The following is a 21,335-nucleotide window of genomic DNA, read 5'->3' on the forward strand; positions in this document are numbered from 1 at the left end:
CAACCTTCTGTCTCTTATATTTCTAACGGTTCTTGAATCGCATCAATCCGATATCGGGAACTCAAGATATGGCTATTTTACGGAAGACGGTGCATGCAGAAAATCCTATACGGGATTTTGTAAATATTACGAATTTTCAATATTTTTATTTATTATTTGTAATATAACTTAATATAGGATGATGCATTATCTTTTAGGATTATATTTATTATTTTATTAGGAATTAAGATTGGGTTAAAAATATTATCTTTAGTTATTATTATTTTATTAGGAATTAGAGTTAAGATATGTTTAGTTTATTATTATTTTATTCATTAGTTATTTAGGACCTTTAGAACTCAACCCCTATATAAAGGAGGCTTCATTAAACTTTGTAATTCAAGATTTCTTTGATTAATAATACAACGAGAGTTCGTTTTTGCAAGTGTTGATTGCCTGGTGTTTGCATACTTCTTCCTTCTTTGCATTCTCGTTCTCTTGGAGTCTAACCTTTGTTTGGCCTCTTAGAGCTTTTAGGTTTTTCTTATCGCCTTTGCTAGTAATCAAACTCCGATACGAACTGTGAAAGACTACTTGGTAAAGTGAGTTTTAAAGAGTACAAGATCGGCTTACTTGCCTCTCGTTGTGTTACTTTCTTGGAGTGACTTGTGAGGTTTCTTGCTTTGTTGAATTTTCTTCCTTTTATTTTTATTTTACTTTAAAATTTTCTTTTGAGTGTTATGATTTCAGGATGGGCGACAATAACAACAAGACACTTACAGCTATCTTAGCCACACTTACCTGACTCACGACTCAAGTTGAAAGATTTGATGAAATCGTGAGAGAATGACAAAAACCACAACTGGATCTACCAAACCAGAATCCAAGACCAAACAATGCTGAACTTTTTGTACCCGGGCGAGAACAACCACGTTTTCAAGCACCCGAAATCTTTGCAAAACCAAAGTTCACGATCCCGTCTTTCAAAGGAGACAATGATCCAGACAGGTACATCGAATGGGAAGGAAAAGTTGATCTCATGTTCGCATATCATGACTGCCCCCAAGCTAAACAAGTTCACCTCATCACCACACAATTCGAAGGATATGCTCGAACGTGGTGGATGCAAACAAGGAAAAAGATCCAGAACTTCCAAATTCCAATAATCACTTCTTGGACTGACCTTAAACAACCCATGAGGAAGCGATTCCTACCGACACATTATACACGTGAAGTTAAACTACGACTAGACCGACTTTGACAAGGTAGAAGTTCAGTTGAAGAGTACTATAAGGAGATGCAGTCCTTACTCAATAGGGCTAACATAACCGAAAAAGAAGAGGTCACCGTGTCAAGATTCATCATCGGCTTAAACTCAAACATCATTGATCTTCTTGATCTACAAGGGTACGAAAACCTTGAAGACGTACTAAAGAAAGCAATGACAATCGAAGCACAAATCCAAAGGAAATCTCGATTCAGTGAACATTACCAAGGTACTTCATCCTCTTACCAAGGTAATCCTTCAAATCCTTCCTCATCTTCTCAAAAAAAGCCAAGAGATGAAAAACCTGACAAGGAGAAAGAACAACCAGCAAAGAATGACATACTTCCAGTCCCTAAAGATCAAATGATAATTTGTGAGGAGGTAGGGAAAGCAAAAAAAGAAAAAGCTGAGAAAGAGGCAAAAGCAAAAGAGGTCACTAGTTACAAAAGCCAAAAGAATAATGACCCATGGGAGGTGAGTGAACCTAATTGTGAGAAGAAAAGAATGACTCAAAATCAATGTGTGAGCACAAAAGAATTGAGAGAGAACCTTATTTACAAACAACCTTCCATCCTTGTTCACTTTAGGGAATCAATTGTTTCGATTTCTAACATTAACAAGGATTTGCCTAGTGTGTTTTCATCTTTGTTACAGGATTTTCAAGAAGTGTTAGGTGATCCACCTAACGATTTACCACCGGAAAGAGGAAAACAACACCAAACCAATCTAATTCAAGGTTCCATCATACCTCATCAAACATACAATATCGAAGAAACCAAAGAGTTAGATTTGTTACGAAAAGGCTACATCCAGGAAAGCCTTAGTTGTGATGTCATCTTAATGACGAAACAAGATTCGAACAACTCCAAAGGCTTTATAGTTCGTGCACTGGGAATCCATGTAAATGATGAGAAAGTAAAAACAACACGAGACTGGCCCACACCATTTTCCATCGCTAAGAGTTTTCGAATAGTGCTAGGTGACCCTCCTGATGGGTTACCACCTGAAAGCCCTAATCACTATGCCATATCAATGAAGAGCCACCAGTTACTAGAGTCCAGATGTAAGTATTTTATTACTCATTTTAATGATATTGTAACGTACTTCTTCTCCTTTTTACAAGGTAAGGCTCGTGAAGTTGTCATCCACACTAAGCACAACTCCTTTAAGTGCATAACCGACCGAGGTAAGCAAAACACAGTAGATGATGCACTATCACGAAGGTATACTCTTACCTATAAAACGCATACTACTATTCCGAGAATTGAACATATTAAAGATGTATATCACAATAACTTGGATATTTCTGATATTTCTACCCATACTTTTAAAAGTGCTTTTAATGAACTTTATCTTGTATATGAGTTTCCTTGTCAACTAAACAGGTTCTACAGTCCACAAATCTCCTCCCGAGAATTCTTAATTAATCAACCACATTTAGGAGACTTAAGGGATTACTTTAAAAAACCAGTTGACATGGTTTTTAAACACTCATTCTCGCCACACACAAATAAAACCAGGGAGAAATTATCTGAAGCAATCATACAGAAAGCCAACAGTGGTCGGCGCCATGTTGAATTTCAACCAAAACATCAGATTACAAGACTTGTATGCAAAAGAGGATTTCAAGACTATATGAAATCAGTTCATACAAAGAAGAAACCTTGACTAAAATGCATAAAGACACATCACATTGATCCTGGTAAATGTTTCACAAGTTTTTCTTTCAACATATCTAATTCTCTTTATTTTGGATTTTCATATTCGAGGACGAATCCTTTTGAGGAGTGGGGGAATGATACATGCACCAGAGTCCATAATACATGCTTCTTTGGACTAATGTTTCTACTCGAACCTATTAGAAGAACAAAGTCTCGAAGATTCAAAGCATATCTATTCGGTAAGTATAATGTGAATGAATCATTAAACGATTCTAATGTTGCTCCCTTTAATGTTTCAGATTCGAGGTCGAATCTTTTTGAAGAAAGGGAGGATGATACATGCATCACAAGGCTCACATCAAAGGAAGAAGTAATAACTCTTCCAAATGATCCACTCGTCCAAGCATTGGAAAAGAATATCAGAACAGAAGCAGACTTACGATGAATTTTTGAATGGGATCCTGATCTTATTTAGTCAAGATGTCTTCTGGAGATACAACCGTCTGTCTCTTATCTTTCTAACGGTTCTTGAATCGCATCAATCCGATATCGGGAACTCAATATATGGCTATTTTACGGAAGACGGTGCATGCAGAAAATCCTATACGGGATTTTGTAAATATTACGAATTTTCAATATTTTTATTGATTATTTGAAATATAACTTAATATAGGATGATGCATTATCTTTTAGGATTATATTTATTATTTTATTAGGAATTAAGATTGGGTTAAAAATATTATCTTTAGTTATTATTATTTTATTAGGAATTAGAGTTAAGATATGTTTAGTTTATTATTATTTTATTCATTAGTTATTTAGGACCTTTAGAACTCAACCCCTATATAAAGGAGGCTTCATTAAACTTTGTAATTCAAGATTTCTTTGATTAATAATACAACGAGAGTTCATTTTTGCAAGTGCTGATTGCCTTGTGCCTTCGAAGCTTCTTCTCCTGGAGTTCTTTCAAGTTCTTGTGAGGGAGATTAATCTTCACACTCTAATTTGCCTTTTCATCGCGACTAGGAGGGTTGGTTAGAGCCATATTATCGTGTTTGCCTTTTCATTGCGACTAGGAGGGCTCGATAGGACACTTATCCATCTATTTTCCACAAATCCATCCTCACCATCATCATCTTTACCATTCACCTTCGTAAGGGATATCTTTTGATTTCTTGGTTATCTTATTTTATTTTCAATTTCTTTAACTTTTATTTATCTTGTTCTAATATTGTTTCTTACCTTGTTTTCAGCACCTCAAAGAAACCCTAAAAGAACCCTAGTTATTACCAGCACTTTCTCTATTCATTCCTCATTGTTCTTCATCGAGTCTAGAGCTTTCTAGGTTTGATTCTTCAACAAGAGCAATGTTCACCAATCCGCCACCGCTTCCCTATTAGTTCTTGGTAAGGTCCTTTTACACATTTCCATTCTTTATTTCACTGACAAATTTTCATCTTTTCAATGAAGTATGAACAATAAAGAATGAATGCATTTCACACTCGTTGCCATGTAGACGGTAAAGTGTGTCTTGTAGCTATTGACGGAGGAAGTTGTGCAAATCTTGGAAGCACATACATGGTCACGAAGTTGGGACTTACAACATTCAAACATCCCAGCCCATATGTTTTGCAAGGATTAAATGAAGATGAAGAGTTAGAAGTCACAAAGCAAGTTGTCATCCCGTTTTCAATTGGCAAATATCAAGATGAAGTTCTTTGTGATGTTGTACCAATGGATGCTAGACATATACTTTTGGGAAGACCGTGGCAATTTGACAGACGAGCAATCCATGATGGGTTTACGAACAAATTTTCTATAACCCATAATGGCAAGAAATTTGCTTTGATGCCACTTTCTCCTAGTCATGTGAATGAAGACCAGCACCATTTAAAGAAAAAAATGGAATTATTCAAAAATGTTGAAAATAATGAGAATCAAAGAGTAGATGAAGAAAAAGTTGGAGTTGAAAATAAGAAAGATGATTTTGGAGAAAAAGAAGAGAGTGAAGAACAAATTTTATCAAACCTTTCTTCTCCTATCCTCCCTTATGTTTTGCAAGGCTATTTCAGAGATATATCTTTTCAAGGTGATGATTCAAGAATCATGGCTTTTGGAGGACTAAAAGATGTGACTTTTCAAGAACAAATAGTTATTACTTTTGGTGATCAACCAAACATATCTCTTGATGTTTCAAAGATAAAGTCGTTTGAAGTTCTAATAGAAATGTCACTTAAAGTGCCAAGAGTTATGTCTGTAGAAATTCCTAGTACATTGCCAATTATGAAAAGAATTCAGCATCCAACTCCCATTAAACATCCACCCTAGTTTGATATGTCCATTCATCTTGTCAATAGTTTTTCATTTACTTATTTTGATTCATTTTACAGTAATTCAATTCATGTCTGTGGCATTATCTTATCAATTTGTGATGACAAGGATGATTCAAAAGAAACAATTTGTCAAGGGAAAGAGCCAAGAGACATGAATCATAAAGGCTTAATGGATGTGACATTTCAAGAGCATAAAATCGTGAATTTGCATGATCCAATGGACATGACTTTTGGGATGCCATGGGACATGATCATTCAAAGCATCATCTCTTGATCAGACATGATTTTTAACCAACCATCAAACACCAACAGGAAGTACAATTTTCCTTTATTTGTATTCATTATTGTTTATACTTATGGGAGTTATCTTTCTTTTAAGGTCATGTTCATTCAAAGCAGTTATTCAAATGACATGATCTATGAAAAGAATCTTTTCATAAAGATTTGCATCTATCGGATGAGAGGACACTAAAGAGAAGTCACCTTTCCATTTGAGGAAAAATCGCCCAAATGAATAGGAGGAGGATGTGATCCTGTCTAGCTCCAACTTTCTTCATTATTTGATCACACCATGGTGGTTATTCAAATCTGGTTCTAAGGGAGTTCTTCCTTACTTTATCTTATATTTACTTATTTATGCACTATATATTATTATAAGCATACATTTACAGATTAGACTATACCTGAATTATCATAACTTGTGCATTCATTCATTATATGGTTTGTATCATTGATTGATATTCAAGCATATAATCTATAGTTATAATAATAATATTCATTCATTATCATATGATGCATGAGTTATTATTATAACATATAGTCCACATCTTTATGTTATAAGCTATTTACTTTAAATATTTAGCTTATATTATAATTTATTTTGTAGGTGCATATTCGGCCACATGATAGGAGCTGATTTAAAGCTAGTACTGGAGTCCAAGAGCTATGGAAACTTGACTAGGACAACTTCGGGACAGCTCAAGGACATTTTGAGACAAAGTTTCCAGCTGACCCCTGAGCTCATAGCTGACATGAGTTGGACTTTTGAGCTATCTAGAGACCTCATTTCAATTGGATAGTTGCACCACCATCTTCACCACACAAAGCACTACAAATATGTTCTAGGTCAAATTTTGTTGATTCGTACGTTTTCGTGAAGAGTTGCCATTCCGAGAAGTGCCTTTTCACAAGAAGATGTCATAAGACTCATCTACATATCCTTCATCTATGGCCAGCTCAACTTCAGTTCAAGCACTTATGAAAAGGCACTTCTCGGAATGGCAACTCTTTACGAAAAGGTACGAATCCCCAAAATTTGACCTAGACCATATTTGTAGTGATTTGTGTGGTGAAGATGATAGTATAACTCTCCAGTTGAAATGAGGTCTCTAGCTAGCTCAAATGTCCAACTCAAGTCAACTATAAGCTCGGGGGTCAGCTGGCAACTTTGTCTCAAAATGTCCTTGAGCTATCCCGGAGTTGTCCTAGTCAAGTTTCCATATCTCTTAAACTCCAATGCTAGTTTTAAGTCAGCTCCCATCATGTGGCTGAATATGCACCTACAAAAGAAAGCATAATATAAGCTAAGTATTTAAAGTAAATAACTTATAATATAAAGATATGGACTATAGGTTATAATAATAACTCGTGCATCATATGATAATGAATGAATATTATTATTATAACTATAGATTATATGCTTGAATATCAATCAATGATGCAAACCATATAATGAATGAATACACATGTTATGATAATTCAGGTATAGTCCAATATGCAAATGTATGCTTATAATACTATATAGTGCATAAATAAGTAAATATAAGATAAAGTAAGGAAGAACTCCCTTAGAACCATATTTGAATAACCTCCATGGTGTGATCAAATCATGGAGAAAGTTGGATCTAGACAGGATCACATCACTTCTCCTCATATTCTTTTCTCTTATGTACATGTTTGTTTTGAATTCTCTCTTCAATCTCACTCTCATATTTTACAACACACTCATCTTCACTTTCAATGCTCTTACTCTCATTTTCGATTACTCCAATTGCCTTCTCACGTAAAATCACTCTCTCATTTTCAACTCCAAATGTCTTGGTTTTCTCACAATTTTTTCTTTGATTCGTGCATGTTCGACTCTACCATATCTTTTACCACAACCTCACTTTCAATATTTTCATCTTCTCTTCTACACGTACTTTCCCCTTTGCTCCAAATTTCAATATTTTCAACTTTCTTCATCGCTTTATTTTTATTCCATTCTTCTATACGTGATTTGATGATAACTTGGCATCTATGGACTTGACTTGGAAGCATAGGTACCAATATGTTTTTCCTTTCTTGATGTTGGAAAGAATACTCGTCAGAGAACTCATCATGGATGGCCTTCTTTTTGAATTGGCTTGGTCAACCCAATAGCAAATGACTTGTATTTATATGCACTGCATCACAAATGACCTCATCTTGGTAATTCCCGACTGAGAATGGAATAATGACTTGTTTAGTGACCTTCAACTCCCCTCCATCGTTTAGCCATTGTAACTTATAAGGGCTCGGATGTTTAGTAGTCTTCAAACTAAGTTTCTCAACCATGTAAGTGCTTCAATATTTGTGCAACTTCCACTTTCTATAATTACAAAACAAACTTTACCATTTACATGGAAATGAGTGTGAAATGCATTCATTTTTTTGCTGTTCGTTCTCCATTGAAAAAATATTAGTGAAATAAAATATAGAAATTTGTAAAAGGACCTTACCAAGAATGCCCTCACAAAACCTCACAGTAACACTCCACTCAAGCACTTGTGTTTCACTCTAGGACTTCCAATGGCTCTTATTTATCCTCTTCTGATATCACATGCTCTTTATTTCTTTTTCTACTCGTTCATCTCTTGTTAAGTTCTAAAAGAACTAACTCAAGACCTTCAAATGAAGTGCTTAGGTGTTTGCTGCAAAATGATGTTAGGTAGGAAAAAAAAAACAAATAGATGGTAAAAGGTTAGCTTAAGAAGAACGGAAATAAATTGATAGAAGGAAAGGGGTTCTAACTCCAAGACACTAACAACCTTCCCTAGCCACACTCAAAGTGTTGAAAACATCTTTAGGCTTGTTGGAACTTGTTGATGTATAAAACAACCTTTTATTTTCTTTTAATTATTGCTTTCATTTTATCTTTCCTTTTGCTTTCTTTTTCCACGTTTCATCAACGATTTTTGAATAACACTTCTTTTTCCTTTTGGTTTTGCTTGATTCGTTGAATCAACACTTTGCAATTTTCATGTTTCCACATTAGCTCTGATACCATATGATACAAGCATGCCCTACTCCACTTGGTTAGGTAAGACTTGCACTTTGATTGTAGGACCTAGGAAGCCAATAAGTGTTCCTGAAATAAGAAGACTTAAAAGAAAATGGTTTTGTATGAATGAATAACTTGGTAAGATAAAAATGGCAACGGAATAAATGAAGATGATGATATGTTTGAAAGGATTTATAAAAGTATTTGTATGGTGGAATGATGATATGGTTATGGTTGAGTGTATGAAAGTAAATGGAAGATGATGGATAGTATCTTAGAAAGACCAAGGAAGAACCAATACTACAATAAGCAAAGACCCAAACTTATAGATCTCTCTAAGGGGTGGTCGAAAAGGACTTGGACCCACTACATATAAAGATATACGAACCACAAGTACTAAGGTTGATAAAAGATAGGTGACGTCACAAGAACAAGAGCACTTGATAAGTCGATATAGTTCTTAAAAAACTAGAAAGAGAGAAAATCTCACAAGTTTTGAATAAACAAAATTTGTTGCTTTTCAAAATGAAAGCTAAACTATTTATAGGCCTAAGTATTCCTAGGATACACATACAAGCTTTACTGAGTGAACATTCATGGTGAATGTTCATACTTTAAGTAAATACAAAGCATGGCTTAGGAGAATGAATTTGATGAATGGATGTTCATCTTTTAATGGAATGCATCCTTTGGTCGAATTCATCCCACCTTGTGTGAACTTGTTGATTTGTCTTCTATTGATGAATTTTCATGAATGTATCTTGGTTGAAATTCTTCCCCCTTAAGTGAACATGACTATTTTACTTCTTGCATGAACATGCATGAATGGATGAACTTAAAAGCCTTTGAATGAATCCTTTCACATCCTCACAAATGTGCTAATTCATTTTAATATTATTTTCTCATCCATGCATGTCTTCAGTAATTCCTCCCATGCATAAGTCCTTTGAAGGAGATTAATGGTTGCAAATCCCGTATTTATTTCCAGCCTACATTATCTTCAGTAATCTGGGAATATATTGAGCTCCCAATATATGATTGATACGATTAAAAGTGCGTTGGAAAGCTAAGAGATTGGGGATTAAATTTTAAGAGAATTAATCACCCAAAGATTCTTGTAACATGTTCAAAGTTACAATCAATCTGACTAACATACACTGTCCATTGGATTACCTTGAATGTACCTTGCACTAAATACAAAATGTATATAAGTTACAATGCTCAAGGTAATGAATAAGTAATAAGTAACATTCTAATCTAACATATTATTCCATTGCTAATATAATAATGCAATGGATATGATAACATAAGTAAGGAATGTATAACATATGAATGAAACAAGCTAATTAATGATGTGACATGTATGAATATCATATAGGATGCAAACATAGGACAATATATGAATATTCAAGCATAGTTTAGAATGTCAAAGCATGGTTATAACACATATAAAGCATAAATGAGTAAATAAGTAATAAAACAAGGTAAGACTCCCTTAGAATTAGCAAGGTAGAACGTCATGAAGTGATTATTTGTTGAAGAAGTTTGGTCTTTGGTATGATCGCATCATCCCCCTTCTTTAGAGCAATTTGTCCTCAAATCGAAGGCTTTTGTCATTGATTGATCCATTGGTGTAAAAAAGGATGAATGAAGGTTATTATGCTTATTAGGGTATGCATGAGTTTCTTTGAATCCTTCAAGTAAGTAAGTCACGCCAACTTTAATCTTTGTGCCCTTCCACATTATGAATCTTGAATAGTTGGATAATGCTCGTTTCTTTTCCTTGAATTGATGATCACAAGCAAGAATAGTTCCATGTAAATGATTCAATGTGCTACAAAATAGAAATAAGTTAGAACATGAAACATCATTAACAATGTGAATGAACGTACAAGATTCATTAAGGTTCATGAATGGAATTTGGTTCATTGAAACTTCCCTTTCATAAGGTTGTTTGAACTTTGATGTATAATAAACGTACTTCGAATGTCAAAGAGCACATGCTTTGGAATACCAAATGTTACAACCTTTAGAACTTCAATGGACAAATGTAATTCATCAATTTGCAATGGTATGGCCTTTGGATTAACCTGCAAATCAAATGAAAGAATAGGAAGAAAAGATTGATTAGTAGAAAGTAAAACTTCCTTCACCTCGTATTCTTTTCTCTTATGTACATGTTTGTTTTGAATTCTCTCTTCAATCTCACTCTCATGTTTTACAACACACTCATATTCACTCTCAATGCTCTTACTCTTATTTTCAATTACTCCAAATGTCCTGGTTTTCTCACAATGTTATTCTTTGATTTGTGCATGTTCGACTCCACAATATCTTTTAACCACAACCTCACTTGCAATATTTTAATTTTCTCTCCTATATGTACTTCCCCTTTGCTCCCAATTTCAATCTTTTCAACTTTCTCCATGGCTTTAGTTTTATTCTATTCCTCGATACGTGATTTGATGATAACTTGGCATTCATGGAATTGACTTTGAAGCATAGGTACCAATATGTTTTTCCTTCCTTGATGATAACTTGACTTTCGAATTGCCATGGTTGACCCAATAGCAAATGACTTGTATTCATATGCACTACATCACAAATGACCTCGTCTTGGTATTTCCCAATTGTGAATGGAATAATGACTTGTTTAGTAACCTTCAACTCCTCTCCATCATTTAGCCATTGTAACTTGTAAGGGCTCGGATGTTTGGTAGTCTTCAAGCCAAGTTTCTCAACCATGTAAGTGATTGCAATATTTGTGCAACTTCCACTGTCTATAATTACAAAACACACTTTACCATTTACATGGCAACGAGTGTGAAATGCATTCATTCTTTTTTATTCGTTCTCTATTGAAAAAAATATTAGATAAATAAATAATAGAAATGTGTAAAAGGACCTTACAAAGAATGCTCTCACAAAGCCTCATAGTAACACTCCAAAAAGAATTATTATGTCTCTCCACTCAAGCACTCTTGTTTCACTCTAGGACTTCCAATGGCTTTTTCTTTGTGCTCTTCTGATCTCAAATGCTCTTTATTCCTTTTTCAACTCGTTTATCTCTTGTTAAATTCTAAAAGAACTAACTCAAGACCTTCAAATGAAGTGCTTATGCATTTGCTGTAAAATGATGTTAGGTATGAAAAAATAACAAATAGATGGTAAAAAAGTTGGCTTAAGAAGAAAGGGAAAAATTGATAGAAGGGAAGGGGTTCTTACTACAAGACACTAACAACCATCCCTAGCCACAATCAAAGTGTTGAAAATAACTTTAGGCTTGTTGGCACTTGTTGATGTATGAAACAACCTTTGCTTTTAACTTGTCTCCTCTTTCATTTCTTGATTTGATTTTGTCTTTCCTTTTTGCACGTTTCTTCAACGATTTTTGAATATCACTTCTTTTTTCCTTTAAGTTTTGCTTGATTCGTTTAATCAACACTTCACAACTTGCTTGCTTCCACCTTATCTCTGATACCATATGATACAAGCATGCCCTACTCCACTTGGTGAGATAAGACTTGCACTTTGATTGTAGGACCTAGGAAGCCAGTAAGTGTTCCTGAAATAAGAAGACTTAAAAGAAAATTGTTATGTATGAATGAATATTGGTAAGATAAAAATGGCAGCAGAATAAATGAAGATGATGATATGTTTGAAAGGATTTAGAAAAGTATTTGTACAGTGGAATAACGGTATGGTTATGGTTGAGTTTATGAAAGTAAATGGAATATGATGGATAGTATCTTAGAAAGACCAAGGAAGAACCAGTACTACAATGAGCAAAGAACCAGCCTTACAAATCACTCTAAGGGGTGGTAGAAAAGGACTTGGACCCTACCTATAAAGATATAGGAACCAAAAGTATCAAGGTGAATAGAAGATAGGTGACGCCACAAGTGTAAGAGCCCTTGATAAGTCGATATAGTTCTTAAAGAACTAAAAAGAGAGAAATCCTCACAAGTTTTGAATAAACAAAGTTGGTTGCTTTACAAATTAAAAGATAAAATATTTATAGGCCTAAGGATTCCTAGGATACACATACAAGCTTTACTGGGTGAACATTCATGGATGATTGTTCATACTTTAAGTAGATACAATGCATGGCTTAGGAGAATGAATTTGATGAATGGATGTTCATCTTTTAATGGAATGCATCCTTTGGACGAATTCATCCCACCTTGTGTGAACTTGTGTATTTGTCTTCTATGGATGAATTTTCATGAATGTATCTTGGCTGAAATTCTTCCCCCGTGTGTGAACATGACTATTTGGATTCTTGCATGAATATGCATGTATGGATGAACTTAAAAGCGTTTGAATGAATCTTTGCACCTCCTCACAAATGTTCTGATTCATTTTAATATTATTTTATCATCCCTGCATGTCTTCAATAATTCCTCCCATGTATAAGTCCTTTGAAGGAGATTAATGGTTGCAAATCCCATATTTATTTCCAGCCTGCACTATCTTCAGTAATATGGGAATATCATGCACTCCCATTATCGGATTGATACAATTAAAACTGTGTTGGAAAGCTATGAAATAGGGGATTAAATGTTAAGAAGAATTCATCACCCAAAGGTTCTATTACATGTTCAAAAGTTACGATCAATTTGAATGATGTACACTATCCATTGGATTGCCTTGAATGTACCCTGCACTAAATACAAAATGTATATAAGTTACAATGCTCAAGGTAATTGATATGATCTCAATTATATGTTTTGAGTCATATATGTGAATGCCCGATCGTGATTCTAGTGAGAAACCCCGTAATGATAGGTTGAACTCTGAAATTACATAAATATAAACATAAAAAGGAAATGATATGAAATAATAATTAAAATGATGGAATGAAAAAAATGAGGAAGTTGTTTGAAGGTGATGGTTGTTGTGGTTTAATGATAATGAAAATAGATGGTGAAGTATAAATGGTGTTGTCGTGGCAAATGGTGTTGTCGTGGTAAGTGTTATAAGGTTAAAGTGGATTGTGACCCGTTAGCTATTTGGAGCTAAGAACCAACAATATAAAAAGTTGGGATCGAAATGGTAGGGTATGGAACGTGACCCACTTGCTATAGATGAGCTAGGAACCAACGCTATAGAAAAAGGAAATTGATGAAGACTACAAGACTATCTTGAACCCGATAAAGATCTATAAGAGAACAAGAATGAAAGCAACCTCTCAAAGGTGTTTTATAAATTTAAAATGTGTGTCTACAAATGATCCCAAAGGTGCATATTTATAGTATTTCTAAGAAGCATATGAAAAGACTCAAAAGATGAAAACATTCTCATCAATTTAGCAATAAAATACACTTGAATGCTTTGTCTTCTTATTTTCAAAGCTGGATGAATATTCTAGATCATTTTTGGGATGAATCTAGACAATTTGAATATGAATTTGGCCTTAATTTCGTCCAAGGGGTGGAAGACTCTTGCTATTCCATGCTAAAAATTGTCTTCATAAGTGAATTAAATGACCTTTCATTGCATGCTCCCTTGAAGACTATGAAAAACCCTTGAACTTAGATGATAACAATCAGCTTTGAATGCATTTAATGTATGAATTAAGAGTCCTTAAATGGCTTGTTACTTGGCTGAAGTTGAAAAGACTCTCCCTTGGCTCAAACTCATCAAAATCATCCATGCCTAAAATTCACGTAACAAACTTCCAGCCTGCAATGTCTTTAATAAATCAATCATATCTCAAGTTCTCGATATCGAATTAAGGTAGTTCAAAAGGAGTTAGAAAGATAAGAGATAGAAGAATAATTTACAATTGATTTCTAGAACCAAAAACATCTGTATCACATCCATAATTGGAAGACATTCTGACTAACACTCTTGCGTATGATGAAACCATTCAACTTCTCTCATGCACCACAAAGGTGAACTTTATTCAATATTTAATTGAAAACATGCATGAAACAATTAAGAGTTATTTTAATAAATGAACTAGTTTGATGAATGAACTATTTCCCTAAATTAACTAGATGATTTAAATGCAATGCATGCTTGAATGAACAACACACTTATTAAATGCAATGAATGTTATGCAAACTTTAAATTCTCATGCAAATTCATGCATAAGCAAAGTAAAGTGTTCCTCCCTTATTATTTCTTCTTCATAACATTCCAAATGTGATGTAAACATACTCTCCATGACTGCTTAAAATTCCTTAGCCCTTGCTCGTGTGATGGGGCCAATTGGGTACTTCTTCGGGTCTTTGCTATTGGCGATCATATCAGTCCCTCCCTCTTTAAGGCGATTTGTCCCCAAATCATCACTTATATCATAAGGAGACAAGTCAGCAACATTGAAGGTTGCACTGACATTAAACGCATCTGGAAGATCTAATTAATAAGTATTGTCATTGATATTCTTGACTATTTGGAATGGTCCATCTCCCCGAGGAATTAATTTGGACTTTCGTTGAGCCGGAAACCTTTCTTTCCTCATGTGTAGCTACACCCAATCCCCTGGCTCAAAATTAATTCGCTTGCGACCCTTATTTGCTTGTTGCTAGTACTGCTTAGTTCACTTTTCAATGTTCTCCCTTACTTGTTGATGAAGCTTCTTAACAATCTCAGCTTTGTTAAGTCCATCTTTATTCACAATTTGATTAGCAGGTAATGGTAACAAGTCTATCAGTGTTAATGGATTGATCACATACACCATTTCGAAAGGCGTACGCCCCATAGTAATATGGATTGAACGGTTGTATGCAAACTCCACATGGGGTAAACTCTCCTGCCATGTTCTCAAATTCTTCCGAATGATAGATGAAGTAACATAGAAAGTACTCGATTCACCACTTCAGTTTGACCATCCGTTTGAGGGTGGCAAGTGGTGGAGAATAGTAGCTTAGTACCAATCTTACTCCATAGGTCTCTCTAAAAGTAGCTTAAGAACTTTACATCCCGATTAGACATAATAGTTATTGGTATACCATGTAGCCTTAAAATTTCCCTAAAAAACAAAGTAGCAATATGTGAGGCATCATTAGTTTTGTCACATGGAATGAAATGAGCCATTTTGGAAAATCTATCAACAGCTACAAATAACGAGTCTTTATTGTTCTTTGTGCGTGGAAGCCCTAGCACAAAATCCATTGAAATATCCATCCACGGTGCTTTCGGTATGGGTAGTGGCGTGTAAAGTCCATGCGCCATTACTTTATATTTGACCTTCTTGCAAGTAATGAAACGCTCACATAACCTTTCCACATCTCATTTCATTTTGGGGCAATATAGATGTTCTTGAAGTATAGCCAAAGTCTTTGCTATCCCAAAATATCCCATTAATCCTCCTCCATGGGCTTCCTTAGTGAGCAATTCTAGCATGGAACCTTGTGGGACGCATAGTATCCCTTCCTTGAATAGAAAACCATCATTCTTAAAGTATTTATCAATCGTCCCTTTCTCACAAGCTTTATAAATTTCCCCAAAATCAGGGTCAAAAACATATAAGTCTTTAATAAAAGTAAAACCCAACAACTTAGATTCCAAAGTATTTAAAAGAACATACCTTTGTGACAATGCATCGACAACTATATTCTCCTTACCTTTCTTGTACTTGATAACATATGGAAAAGTTTCTAGAAACTTAACCCATTTGGCATGCCTTTTGTTGAGTTTATGCTGCCCTTGAATATGTTTCAATGCTTCATGATCGGTGTGAATGATGAACTCCTTAGGCCAAAGGTAGTGTTACCATGTTTCCATTGCCCTCACAAGAGTATACATCTCTTTGTCGTAGGTAGGATAGTTAAACATAGCTCCACTTAATTTCTCACTAAAATAGCCTATAGGACGTCCACCTTGAGATAAAACTGCTCCAATTCCTACACCTGATGCATCACATTCAATTTTAAAAGTGAAATTAAAATCTGGTAGAGCAAGTAAAGGGGCATGTATTAAACAATCTTTAATTCTATTAAAGGACTTCTCTTGATCTTCCCCCCAAAAGAATTTAGAATTCTTCTTACTAACACTTGTTAGTGGGGCGGCTATGGTGATGATGTTTTGGACGAATCTCTGATAAAAACTTGCAAGTCCATGGAAGCTCCTAACTTGAGAAATGCTTGTTGGTCAAGGCCACTCTTCAATGCCTTTAAACTTCTCTTTATAAACCTCCAAACCTTCAGATCTCACAACAAAACCTAGGAAAACAACCTTGTCAGCATAAAATGAATATTTTTATAAATTAGCAAACAAATTTTCCTTCCTCAAAACAAGTAAAACAGACCTCAAATGTTGAACATGTTCTTCCATGGTTTTACTATATATTAGAATATCATCAAAATAAACCACACAAAACATACCCAAGAATGGCCTAAGAACATGATTCATTAACCTCATAAATGTGCTTGGTGCATTAGTTAAGCCAAAAGGCATAACCAACCACGCATAAAGACCTTGCTTCGTTTTGAATGATGTTTTCCACTTATCACCTTCTTGTATTCACATTTGGTGGTAACCACTCTTAAGATCAATCTTAGAAAAGAGGTTAGAACTGCTAAGAACATCTAACATGTCATCTAAGCGAGGAATAGGGTGATGATAATTTACCGTGATTTTGTTTACCGCTCGACAATCCACACACATGCGCCAAGCTCCATCCTTCTTTGGCACAAGTAGAACCGGCACGGCACATGGGCTTACTTCCTTTGGGTGATCGTTCTCTTTCATGGGATAATAATGGAGGAGTCTTCTTGTATGAACTTTGCCCCCATTTTAAAGTTGCACTCCTATAAGATCGTGTGGCACCCTTCCTTTTGAGTTGCTTTTCCACCTTTATGGCCATATGCACCATGTCTTCTATCTTCACATAATGTTGCAACTCAACAATGTTCACAGAGTCCAGATTAAGTCCCGCAAGGAATCTTGCCATTGTGGCTTATTGATCCTCATCGATGTTGGCTCGAATCATGGCCACCTCCATCTCTTTGTAATCTTCAACACTTTCGTTACCTTATGAAAGGTTTTGAAGACGGTTGAATAACTATCGATGGTAGTGGGTTGGAATGAATTGCCTTCGTGTCGCTGCTTTCATTTCACCCATGTAGTGATAGTATGTTCTCCATTGCGTCCCCTACTTGATGTCAATTGATCCCACCATATTAGTGCATAATTCATAAACTCAAGGGCAGCGAGTTTTACCTTATTGAGTTCGGAATATTCATGGCACCCGAAGATGTGCTCTACCTTCTTTCCCATGCTAGGTAAGCCTCGGGATCCGTCTTGCCTTGGAATGATGGAATGGAAATCTTGATATTAACAAGATTATCATCCATTAATTGACGAAACCTTTGGGGCCTTATACCTCGATTTCCCATTCTTTGTTGTGATGCATGATCTTCTTCTGGTCTTTCCACTTCTTCATTTACTCCTTGATTGACATCTTCTTGCTCTCGAAATCCTTGAGTATGCTCCTCTTCAATACGATCAATACGCTCATGGAGAGGTTGCAACTCTTCCCTCAAAATCCTAGTCAATTCACGTACCATGGCTTGCATTTGTAGGTTCGGTTCAACGGTACTTGTAACTTGAGAATTGTCTCCCGAATGATGAGACATAATTAGTAACAAAAAACCTCACAAAACAAAAAAACCTCACCAATCACTCCAAGAAAAGTCACTCCAACTCGTGTTTCACTCAGGATGGTTTTTTTCTTTCTTTTGTTTTATTTTTTTACTAACCCGAGAGAGAGAAAACGAAATGATATGCTTACTGAATCGGCTAGCTCTGATGTCAAATAATATAATCTCGATTATATGTTTTGAGTCATATATGTGAATGTCCGATCGTGATTCTAGTAAGAAACCCCGTAATGATAGCTTGAACTCTGAAATTGCATAAATATAAACATAAAAAGGAAATAATATGAAATAATAATTGAAATGGTGGAATGAAAAGAGTGAGGAAGTTGTTTGAAGGTGATGGAAGAGTGATGGTTGTTGTGGCTTAATGATAATGAAAATAGATAGTGAAATATAAATGGCGTTGTCGTCGTAAATGGTATTGTCGTGGTAAGTGTTGTAAGGTTAAAGTGGATTGTGACTCGTTAGCTATTTGGAGCTATGAACCAACAATATAAAAAGATGGGATCGACATAGTAGGGTATGGAACGTGACCCACTAGTTATAGATGAGCTAGGAACCAACGCTATAACAAAAGGAAATGGATGAAGACTACAAGACTATCTTGAAGCCGATAAAGTTATACAAGAGAACAAGAATGAAAGAAACCTCTCAAAGATGTTTTATATATTCAAAATGTGTGTCTACAAATGATCCCAAAGGTTCCTATTTATAGTATTTCTAAGAAGCATATGAAAAGACTCAAAAGATGAAAACATTCTCATCAATTTAGCAATAAAATGCACTTGAATGCTTTGTCTTCTTATCTTCAAAGTTAGATGAATAATCTAGATCATTTTGGGGATGAATTTAGACAATATGAATAAGAATTTGGCCTTAATTTCGTCCAAGGGGTGGAAGACTCTTGCTATTCCATGCTGAAAATTGACTTGATAAGTGAATTAAATCACCCTTCATTACATGCTCCCTTGAAGACTATGAACAACCCTTGAACATAGATGATAATAATCAGATTTGAATTCCTTTAATGGATGAATTAAGAGTCCTTAAATGGCTTGTTACTTGGCTGAAGTTGAAAAGACACTCCCTTGGCTCAAACTCATCCAAATCATCCATGCATAAAATTCCCGTAACAAAATTTAAGCCAGCACTGTCTTCAATAAATCGATCATATCTCAATCTCCCGATATCGAATTAAGTTGATTCAAAAGGCGTTGGAAATCTAAGAGATATAAGAATAATGTCAAATTGATTTATAGAACCAAAAACATCTGTAATGCATCCATAATTAGAAGACATTATGACTGACATTCTTGCATATGATGAAACCATTCAACTTCTCTCATGCACCTAGACACAAAGGTGAACTTTATTCAATATATAATTGAAAACATACATGAAAAAAATTAAGAGTTAATTTAATAAATGAACTAGTTTGATGAATGAACTACTTCTCTAAATGAACTAGATGATTTAAATGCAATGCATGCTTGAATGAACAACACACTTATTAAATGCAATGAATGTTATGCAAACTTTAAATTCTCATGCAAATTCATGCATAAGAAAAGTAAAGTGTTCCTCCCTTATTATTCGTTCTTTATCACGTTCCAAATGTGATGTAAACATACTCTTCATGGTTGCTTGAAATTCCTTAGCCTTTGCTCAAGTGATGGGGACAATTGGGTACTTCTCCGGGTCTTTGCTATTGGTGATCATATCAGTAATGAATAACTAATAAGTAACATTCTAATGTAACACATTATTCCATGGCTAATATAATAATGCAATGGATATGATAACATAAGTAAGGAATGTGTAACATATGCATGAAACAAGCTAATTAAAGATGTGACATGTATGAATATCATATAGGATGTAAACATATGACAGTATATGAATATTCAAGCATAATTTATAATGTCAAAGCATGTTTATAACACATATTAAGAATAAATGAGTAAATAAGTAATAAAATAAGGTAAGACTCCCTTAGAATTAGCAAGGTAGAATGTCCATGAAGTGATTATGTGTTGAAGAACTTTGGTCCTTGGTATGATCACATCAAGGAGGGCTCGATAGGACATTATCCATCGATTTTCTACATATCCATCCACACCATCAATCATCTTTACCATTCACCTTAGTAAGGGAGATCTTTTGATTTCTTGGTTATCTTACTTTATTTTCAATTTCCTTATCTTTTGTTTATCTTGTTTCAATCTTGTTTCTTACCTTGTTTCTAACACATAAAAAAAACCCTAAGAACCCTACTTGTTGTCTCCACCTTCTTGTATTCATTCCCTATTGTTCTTCATTGAATCTAGATCTTTCTAGGTTTGATTCTTTAACAATAGCAACGTTCATTAACCATCCACTGTTTCCCTATCATAGCTCCTACAGCTAAGTTAAAGCTCTTTAAGTGATGAAATGAGCTGCCATAATGTTCATGAGCTAGTGTGATGATAGGGAAGCGGTGGTGGGTTAATGAACGTTGCTCTTGTTGAAGAATCAAACCTAGAAAGCTATAGACTAGATGAAGAGCAAAGGGGGATGAATAGGGAAAATGATGGCAATAATTATGGTCTTTTAGAGTTTCTTTTATGTGCTGGAAATAAGGTAAGAACAAGATTAGAACAAGATAAACAAAATACAAAGAAATTGAAAATAAAATAAGATAACCAAGAAATCAAAAATATCTCCTTTATGAAGGTGAACGGTAAAGATGATTGATGGTGTGGACGGATATGTGGAAAATCGATGGATAATGCCCTATCGAGCCCTCCTAGTCGTAATAAAAAGGCAAATACGTTAATATGGATATAACCAACCCTCCTAGTAGCGATGAAAAGGAAAATTGGAGTGTGAAGATTAGTCTCCCTCACAAGAACTTGAAAGAACTCAAGGAGAAGAAACTTCGAATGTACAAGGCTATCAGCACTTGCAAAAACAAACTCTTGTTGTATTATTAATCAAAGAAAACTTATTTACAAAGTTGAATGAAGCATTCTTTATATAGGGGCTGAGTTCTAAAGGTCCTAAATAACTACTGAGTAAAATAATAAAAAACTAAACATGTCTTAACTCTAATTCCTAATAAAATAATAATAACTAAAAATAATGTTTTAACTCATCCTTAATTCCTAATAAAATAATAAATCTAATCCTAAAAGATAATGCATC

Source organism: Hibiscus syriacus, unplaced genomic scaffold (genome assembly GCF_006381635.1).
Source record: "Hibiscus syriacus cultivar Baekdansim isolate YM2019G1 unplaced genomic scaffold, ASM638163v2 tig00016065_pilon, whole genome shotgun sequence".
In the NCBI taxonomy this organism is placed as follows: domain Eukaryota; kingdom Viridiplantae; phylum Streptophyta; class Magnoliopsida; order Malvales; family Malvaceae; genus Hibiscus; species Hibiscus syriacus.